The following is a 10,216-nucleotide window of genomic DNA, read 5'->3' as shown; positions in this document are numbered from 1 at the left end:
GATAGAAGGGGAGTTGGGATGATTATACCGGGTTCCCTAAAAAATCGCTTTTACGGGAACTGTTGGAGCACCTGTTTTGGCCCAACAATCCCTAAACCAAAAATATTTACGGGGAAGGGGAACCGCTGGCGATACTCTTAGGAAGGGAGAATTTCGGGGAATAATAAACAATATGAGGGTGCCGGTCTGATAAAGCTCTTGGTTGCTGATGTAGTTGGGAGGTCATCATGGTCTATGGTCGGGGAGGACTAGTTGCGACAAGAGCATCTCTTCCTAGGGAGGTTTCAACAAAATGTTATGTTCCTCGGTGGTTGAACACAACGTTCCATTTGTACCACTGATTTCACATCTAATGGCCCATGATGCCAGATTCTATGATCGCATCTCAATTACAGGTCGCATACTAGTCATTCCCTATCTATTGAATGTTTGCCGCCGGTATGAAAAAGGCTGGGACTTTTTTTAGAGAATACCAAGACCATATACATTGTCATGTTGTTCCTAAAGGTACATTGTGGATATCTATCTCTAGTTTTTTTCTATCTGAGTTGTTTATTTTAGAGACTAAAGATGTCTGATCCACCGGCTAGCCCTAGAGAACACGGACGAAATAGATAAGTGAGTTTGTGCAAAGCTTTGGACCCTTGTGTGAGATTCATAATTCCACGAGTCACAATAAAGGGACTATATAGTGCACACCAGGAATGGAAATCTGGATTCTATCGGGAACGAGTTATCCGCTTAAGTCGTAATGGTTATCCATAGAGCATAATGCTTCGGCCGATCATTTTCTACCTTAATACCCGCACCATTAGTATCGAGAAGCGGATGATACGTCTCCGTCGTATATATAATTTTTTATTGTTTCATTCCAATATTATACAAGTTTCACATATTTTTGGCAACTTTTTATATGATTTATTGGACTAACCTATTGATCCAGTGCCCAGTGCCAGTTCCTATTTTTTGCATGTTTTTTCGCAGAAAATCCCTATCAAACGTAGTCCAAACGCGATAAAAATTTACCGAGAATAATTTTGGAATATATGTGATTTTTGGGAGGTGGAATCAACGCAAACGGGGGCCCACAGCGCCCACAACCCACCAGGGCGCGCCCCAGGCCCCAGGCGCACCCAAGTGTCTTATGCCCCCTCGTAAGTTGGTTGGGGGCCTTTTTCTAGCACAAGAAAGATAATTTATAGAAAAAAATCGTGTGAAAATTTCAGCACACAATCGGAGTTACGGATCTCCGGAAATTTAAGAAACGATGAAGGGCCAGATTTGGGGAGCGTGAAACAGAAGAGAACAGAGAGGGATATCCAATCTCGGAAGGGCTCCCACCCCTCCGCCGCCATGGAGGCTATGGACCAGAGGGGGAACTCTTCTCCCATCTAGTGGGGAGGCCAAGGAAGAAGAAGAAGAAGAAGAAGAAGAAGAAGAAGAAGAAGGGGGCTCTCTCCCTCACTCTCTCCCGGTGGCGCCAGGGCAAGTATCGTGACGGCGATCTACATCAACAATCTTGCTACCGTCAACACCAACTTTCTCCCCCTCTATGCAGGAGTGTGACACCCCTTCTCTGTGTTGTAATCTCTACTTAAACATGGTGCTCAACTCCATATATTATTTCCTAATGATATTTGGTTGTCCTATGATGTTTGAGTAGATCTGTTTTGTCCTGTGGGTTAATTGTTATCTTGGATGGTATGATTGTATATTTTATTTATGGTGCTGTCCTACGGTGCCCTCCATCTCGCACAAACGTGAGGGGTCCCCACTGTAGGGTGTTGCAATACGTTCATGATTTGCTTATGGTGGGTTGCGAGAGTGACAAAAGCATAAACCCGAGTAGGTAGGATGTTGTGTATGGGATAAAGAGGACTTGATACTTAATGCTATGGTTGGGTTTCACGACCTTAATGATCTTTAGTAGTTGTGCATGCTTGCTAGAGTTCCAATCATAAGTGCATATGATCCAAGTAGAGAAAATATGTTAGTTCATGCCTCTCCCTCATATAGAATTGCAAGAATGATTATGGGTACTTGTTATTGATTGCCTAGGGACAAATGACTTACTTGTTGAAAAAAGCTGTCCAATTTTATTACCTTGCAATTTATTCGTAGTTTTATTCTCGAAAAGTACTCGTAGTTTTATTCTTGCAAAATAGTTTCATACTTGTTCTAGGTAAAGTGGACGTCAAGTGTGCGTAGAGTTGTATCGGTGGTTGATAGAACCTGAGGAAATATTTGTTCTGCCTTTAGCTCCTCGTTGGGTTCGACACTCTTATTTATCGAAGAAGGCTACAAGCAGTCCCCTATACTTGCTGGTTATTAGTGGACAAGTAGCATAACCAATCCAATGAAAAGGAGAAAGTAGGATGAGTACCACAATGGCGGAACTCGGTTCAGTGAGTAGACAACAATGGCCTCTTTTGGTTCATAGGATAGGATTATCATAGGAATAGGAATCTTGTAGGAAATGAGATGACATGTATCTCAAATCCTATGAGTAGGAATAGGAAACAAGATGTCATTTGGTTGACACCAAAGGAATTTTTCCATTGAGTCTAGGCTCTTTTTTATTTTCCTATGAAATGTGGAGGATAGGAACCAATCCTATGTAGGAATAGGAATCCATTCCTATGAACCAAAGGGCTCTAAAGAAAAAAATCCTATAAGAATCCTATCCTCTAAAATTCCTATGAAATTCCTCTAAACCAAAGGAGGCCTGAATGGATTTGATGGAGGGATAGTAATACATAACATCTAGATTCAAAGGATTATAAATAGGTTACCAATTAATGGAACTATATTCAACGGAAACTAATATAGTAATAGCATAAAAAAATTAACGCAAGTGAACAAGGAATTTATTAGACATGACCAACAAGCATCCCAGCCCGGGAGTCAAAGGGTAAAGTTCATAGTTATATCCTCTTAGGGGGGGGGGTGCTCTAGCATTAACATATTATGCCAGAATCACACGAGTTCCAGAAGAGAAGAGCCCGTTGGTCGCTTGGAGCACAACACTTACTAGTATATAAATGAGGACCCATCACAAATACTCAGAACAAGTTTCGTCCCAAACGGAGAACTTAATAAGTCTCATACCTGAACTATGAATGGTACAACATGCTTGATACCAATATAAATGAAATGTGATATATGGAAATTAATGAGATTAGTGTTATGGGGCTCAAATATTAAGCTTCATGTCTCTCTAGGGAAAAAAAGTTAAATCATGGAGATTCCTTGTTTACCGAACGCATTTATTTCCAATGGTATTGTGGAAAATGACATATAAGAAGTGAAAATATTATATATCTCATTGTACTATGAGAGAAATGCTAATAAGAGATCGTGTATTAGCTCTCTCTGGGCGTCACACCATCTATATTCAATATAAAAGCTGAAACTAAATTTAGTGCCCCCTAGTGGCTTTTGATGATTAATGACAAACATTTAAGGGACTATTGTGCTTGATGAGTATGCACACATGTGTAGTCCCATAAGAGATTTGTTTAACCAATGGATTTTGACCCCTAAAAATGTTGAAGACATGCTTTTTGCCTGAAGACTTGGTGGAATTTATAGTTCACACTGCCTCAGTGAGTCACTTTGAGTATATGGCAAAATGTAATATTAAGATGGGTTGGATATCGTGGTTAGATAGCGAAACTCACTGATGCTTAGATAGAACCCAACCAAACACACAATTTATCCTTTGAAATCTCTTTGACATGCATTAGCTACGTTCGGTTACATCGGTTTTGAGATCGGCGTCATCGAGGGTGACATCTCTTGAATGTGTATTAATTAGTATTCGGCCCGGCTGAGTACTCAAGATATAGTTACCAAGTTCGGAGTCTTCGGTTGTGAAATATGGGTCACGGCCCTTACTTCTACATTGTGATTTAGGGAACTTAATCATTTGGGTCTCCTAGGTGTTTCAGGTTCTTCACAAGTTGTGTTTGGGTAGAACCACTAGGAATTTCTTGTGTTGTAAACCCATGTTCTATTGTGCACCTAGTACTGCAGTGTCAAATACTAGCTGAATGACTTAGAGTTGTTGGCCAGTGTCTCGGTGCTGCTGAGTTGGGAAACCAGAAGAATAACAGCTAGTTTTCGGAGCATATCTATAAATAGTAGCCTGCCTTGCTTGTTTGGCTGGACACTCCAACACATTTATTTTACTCTCATACTTTGTGTTCCCACTCCTCTGTGTTATGGAGCCACATATTAAAAGTGTAATCTTTGAGAGAGTAGTCGAGTTGTGATTGAGCATCAAGCAAGAACATTTTCAACCCAAGAGATTTTACTTGTTAATCTTGGAATTTTCCATTTCCTAGACGGGTAGGAGTTATTTTAGAACATACATCATGTGGATCTACTTGGATCAAGTTTTTACGGATCCAAGGATCACCTCAAGATCCACCTCGAGTGATTGGGTGATTTCTATGTGAACTTAATTTTTTTTGTGGGTATATGTGAACTTAATTACCTCAAGGATAAGAAGGTGAAGTCTAGGTGACTTTGGAGCATCGTGCTCAACCTCTCCAAACGAAGACTTAGAGTAGTGGCCAAGAACTTATTCATACTTGTTCTTAATATATGCTGGTTTATGATCTGGTTGCCGCGTAGATGTAGTTCCAGTTCTTCATACCCGCCTCCTCCTTTACCTTTTGGGAATAAATCTTAGAATCTCCTATTCATTCCATCTAGCTGGTAGACCTTTACCTTTTAATGTCCCATCCACATAATAGATATTGGCTCTACATGCAATGTCATTTTGCCTTGCTCACCTTCTCTCAAAAAGTGTAAGTTTACAACCTACTCGTCTCCTCTCTCCTATCCACTTTTCTCTGACTCACAAATATAATTTGTCAACTTGTAGGCCTACTTAATTCACCATGTGTTACTTGCTCTAAGAAATAAAGAGATCACAATGGTAAATATCTCTTTATAACAAGATAAAAAAATAGTGTGTGTGTGAAAGGACTAAGTACATCAATGAAATGAGAATATGCTATGATACCAGAGCTGCTACTTGCCTAACTGGTAGGACGGGCATACCATATTGTTGCTTCGAACACGAACAAAAATAGCACCAACATGAGTCTCTCTCTGCTCCTTCTTCTTGATGTGATCTCGACAAAATTTCTTTTTAACACAGTACAATCGTCGATGCTTACATACAAATACATACAGTCATCCCTATGAACACACACGCACACACACCCTACCCCTATAGACACTTGAATACATACAGTTATCTCGACTTGAAACACTTGTTTTGGGACGGAGGAAGTATATAATAGCAGGAAGGAGAGCATCATGTCCTGGTTGGAGAGTGTTCGGTAAGGAATTGTCAAGCATACAAGTAGTGTGAGGAAACACAATTATGTCATTTAAGGGAGATTGGGCCTAATCTCAATTGGAAATAAATTATCAGTCTGATGTGTTTTAGGGCTCTACGCGACTTGTTCCTAGTCGGTTGACTAATAACAGTGTCTACTGCTATTGCTAATTAAACGTGATTGCCTTGCAAAGACACATATCCTAGAGTGCACGAACACACCATATACCCTGACAAGCAAAAAATATATTTGTAGTTCTTTGCAGATGTTCACAATACCATGGCACATGTTTCGAATTCCCACGAGAATGGTATCCTTTACTACCAAGGATGCAGATTAAAAGTTTGTTCACTATAAGTCAAGCATTTACTAAATCGTTGCGCAAAAATTGTATTTACTGATAACCCCGTGAAGTAGTTCGGACAGAATCACCAAAATGCCGTTTAGGAGGAAGGGTCAGGTGTTGATACTCCACTACGCCTAGAATGGCTGGATCAGCTCAATCCATCGCCGGGAGGTAGATGCGGTGGAAATTTCTCATGGTCAGCCTCCTACGACAGGTAGGGCACTTCTTCTGAAATCGGATGGAGGCCTCTATGCATTTCTTGCAGAAGATGTGGCCGCAGATAGTAGACGATGCATCAACCAGCTCATTGATGCAGACTGGGCAGGTGAATTTTGGTTCCCTTGGGAGATCCTTCACAGGTGCCGGGCGTCCCTGCGCCACCTTGGGCTATAGTGTTTAGCAGAGCTTTAGGGATACATATAGTAACAATAATATTTCGTATATGTAAAGCAGTAGCACAGTCTAGAGTTATTACAGAGAATCTGTTGGCTTCACGTGTATCCAGATTGTGTGTTAACAGGTTGTTGTTGGACGCTCCAGAAAGATCATGTCGTGTAGGGTTTATTCCTAGTGAAAGCATTGTGTTCACATGCCCATCAGAAGCTCCTTCTAGAAAAAAAAATGCAAGACATACGAAGTTAATAAACGGGAAACATGGTCCTCCCAAGACTTAATAGTCTATGTGTAATTGGAAAATTCAGATATGAATATGGGTAAATTGTTCCGGTAATACATCTTTCAGGTTAGCATTTTACTTGGAGCTTTTTTTTATCACATAATAGCTACTTAGTGGATGCATGGCTTCATTCTGATCACAGATGCTGGACTAAAAAACAGTGGTGTTTGTTACAAGATAAGTTGATTTTTATCCAGTATAGTACGCTGCTGGCTTCCTAGGCTAGAAGTCCCACACTAATGTCTACATATCCAACTAATCTCAGTCATAAATCATATTTTAATCCAACGACTTACATTGCCGCAATGGTGAGTCGTTGAACATGTCTAACATGCAATTAATATCATACCAAATATCAATATCGGCATAAATTTACATCATAATTGGTGCACAATTAATATCTACCTAATATTAACGTTCAACTAATATCATATCTATTATTAATGTGCATTAAATGTACACATTTACTACTAGCCTTAATAAGGATATGCATGGGCAAGATCTCAGTAAATCTATCTATACCTGGCAGTGAGGTATCCATGTTGGCATTGTGCAGAACCATGTCTGCAGTAAAGGAGAAAGTGCCAACATTGCCCATCACATACGATATTCTAGAATTTTCACTCGCACCTTCATGATATTGGATGTCAGATTCATCGCCCCATAGCCAGGGGAAGATGCTATCTGTCTTAACGATTGTTAATTTTGTCGGTATTGTCGGTTGTGAGCCATGTAGGTCTTGATAGCAAACATCATTGTTGGCTATATTGGTCGCCTCGTCATGTTATAGTACTTCATCTGCCCAAACAACAAGAGATATCTACAACACACATGGTTAATTAAATGGTAATATTTGATATCTTGCTCGGAAATGGACTTGGTTGCGTGAAAACCAAAGGTCCAAAAAAGAAGGAAAGAGAGGAACACCTTGTTTGGGTATTTTCTAAACAAGATTTCCTCGAGCCGGCTCGCGAGCGCCCGGAGGCGCGGCCGCCAAAGAGGCAGCAATTGCAATGTTAGCAAAAACTTGAACCTTTGAATTAATATCAGATTCAGATCATTAGCTTTGATAGAGTAGAAGATATCTTTTTGTAACTGTTACAGGGATTCAACCGCAGCCCTTAAATATGCAATATTTATATGAAAACCCTGTGAAGGTTCAGGTACGTAGTCCACGGTTGATCACCTTTGATGATAAGTATTTGTTGGGAATGATACAAGGCAGAGTGATAAACGTGATACTGTTGTTGAGTAGATCACTGGATACAACTACTTCGCGTTCCAGTTTTTCTCGAAATACTCGAATCTACGCAATCGCGGTTGGAGCAGAGAAAAGCAGTAAGAGCTTACATCTTCTCTCGGGCGTTGTCCCGAGCCTCACAAACTGGGGATCGGCCGCGGCGGCAAGGCCCACCACATCCTGCATCTGCGGTTGCCAGTTTGCCACGGCCGCATCCCGCCGGAGCCGCCAACGCCAAGGCCAGCGCTGCCAGCCTGATTAGCTCACCTGGGACTTGGAGGTGGCCGGAGACGAAGAAAGGGGACTTTGACCAATGGCTTACTGGACTTGACTACCTGAGGGGATCAATATATAGCCAGCGGGTGCCTGGCGAGCGCCGTGCTCCCCGTTCTATATCTAACCGGACCACACGTAATTACTTCCTGCCAGGGAATGAGAGAATCGCCCTACGGCCGATGACACGCGTCAGAATACAGCTGGTTGATATGCGTGGTGCTTGCATTATTTCTGGATTTATTTCAGGATTTTCGGCGATGCCTTTCAGTGGGAGGAGACGTTCCAGTCAACGACGAGACGCCTACGGTAACTTCGTAAATCCCAAGATGATATGCCAGTTCGGTCTTTCGGAGGTGCTCATAGGTGTAGGGTGTGCGTGTGTACATTCATAGGGATGAGTGTATGCACATGTATATGAGCGCTTGTATCTGTACTGATGTTAAAAAAAATACAGCTGGTATGCGTGAGCTTGGCCTCTCTTGGTTTTGGGTTTCCCTCCTATCTATATTGGACGTTCACCACCAATTTGAAAAAAGGTTGGGATTTTTTATTTTTTCTTCGCAAGAAATCCAAGGCCATACAAACTAAAATTGTCCAGCTCTTACAAGACCAACTTTACAAAATTAGAAAACAAAACACATATTCGTGAGTATATCACTGCCATCTTCCTCTTGCATTGATCAGCGGTGTGCCGCGAGCAAAGATCGATCCGTCTCTGGATCTCCGCAACACCCTTGACGCCAAGGTGACATTGTTGAGACAAACAATCATCTTGACCATAGCAAAGAAATTGATCCAAATCCAAGACAAGGATGAGTAGGGCAAAATTGGTAGCTTCGTGGCATCAAAAGGAGAAGGAACAAATCCAAGATCTGGGTAAAAATTGCGTCAAGTTAAAATACACTCACTCTCCTCCAGGTGGGACACATCCCACAACCCTAAGATCGCCCTCCATGTCACCAAGAAGCTGTCTACGAGGGAGCAGACAAGGAAGAAGAAGTAGGAGAATGACAATGCCGCCTCTAGTGCGACCCTAGGATCGGCGCTAATGGCACCATCTCCACCACGCCATCACAACATCGTTGTCATCGCCTCTGCCATTTCATTCATGGGCACCAATGCCTCCATGGTACCTTTCATGTTAAATTTTGTAATCCACTCGTATAGTAGTGTCATGCCTTCCTGAATACAGTAAAAATTTGGAAGAAAATTGTAGTCATTTTCTTGTAAATAAAGTTCAGCCACCTCATATATATCAGAGATGCGATGGCCGATTGAGCACCCAATCAATCAATCAATCTATCACTTTTACATTTATCTTTTTATCTCTCCTTTGTTTTATTCTTCTCCGTTCTTCTTTGTCCTTCATGTTCGGTGGCAGTGATCCACAAGACCCTACGGGTGTTCAGGTCGACCTAGGGCATCCCATAGCAAGTGCTCCCTCGTGGGGTCCCTACCAGGCATGTGGGGTTTCGGGTCCTCAAAAGATCTCATTGGCATATCTTGTGTATCCGGCGAGACTCCTCAGGCGACGTTGGCTTGCTTATCATGCTCGACGACGGGGTACACATTGACATGTTTGTGTGCAACTAGAAAGTCAATTAGCTTAGTAGCAAGTAAGCTTAGCTTTAATTTGTCAATAATAAAGTTGTGGACTGCAGATCTGTTCTGCCCAGCCCAGGTAGGATGAGAAGGTGCCCAAGCCCAAGGCGTAAATTGTTAGACTCCATATTTTGACTGGAGCAAGGGAAATATTCTTATTTGATTACGAGAAATTTAATCGGTATATTTACTAACGAGGATGGAACATTTACTCCAATTTGGTGCTTTGCCGAGAAGTGTCACAAGAAATATAAGGATATGTGCAAAAATGGAGGCCTCATTATTATCTGCCCTACCGCAAACAATCGAGTAATTCCCAAACATCGAAAAATGTATGGGGGCGGGCAGAGGGCAAGTTGGATACCTTCCAAATGATTAGAATTAAAGGCTTCTTGTAGACAAAGTGACAGTTCATTGACTACAAGAGTGAAAAGATAAGGCGACAACGAACAACCTTGTCGGATACCTTCGAGTGCCCCGAAAGTAGTGAAAAGGTTGGGCATTAATGTTAACGACAAATGAGACATATGTCATGCATTTGAAAATTAAGTTTATGAAATGACAATGCAACCCTTTCCAGTCCAAGTCAGCCGGCCAGACCTCCACCAGCACATCGACGTATTTCCATGCCATTGCCAATGGTCTCCGTAGGCGTTGCACCATTGCAATGCTTTGGGATGGACCTAGGTTGCTCCATGACAAGGTTGACATCCAAACTCATG

At 41.7% G+C, this 10,216-nt stretch overlaps 1 pseudogene; it reads right to left on the bottom strand.

Moving 5' to 3' along the window:
- Positions 1-5,853: 5,853 nt before the first annotated feature.
- LOC119272678 lies at positions 5,854-7,159 on the bottom strand (annotated as a pseudogene).
- Positions 7,160-10,216: the final 3,057 nt, after the last annotated feature.

Source organism: Triticum dicoccoides, chromosome 3A (assembly GCF_002162155.2).
Source record: "Triticum dicoccoides isolate Atlit2015 ecotype Zavitan chromosome 3A, WEW_v2.0, whole genome shotgun sequence".
In the NCBI taxonomy this organism is placed as follows: domain Eukaryota; kingdom Viridiplantae; phylum Streptophyta; class Magnoliopsida; order Poales; family Poaceae; genus Triticum; species Triticum dicoccoides.
Note: the sequence above shows the minus strand (reverse complement) of the source record. Positions and strands in the feature narration are given on the sequence as shown.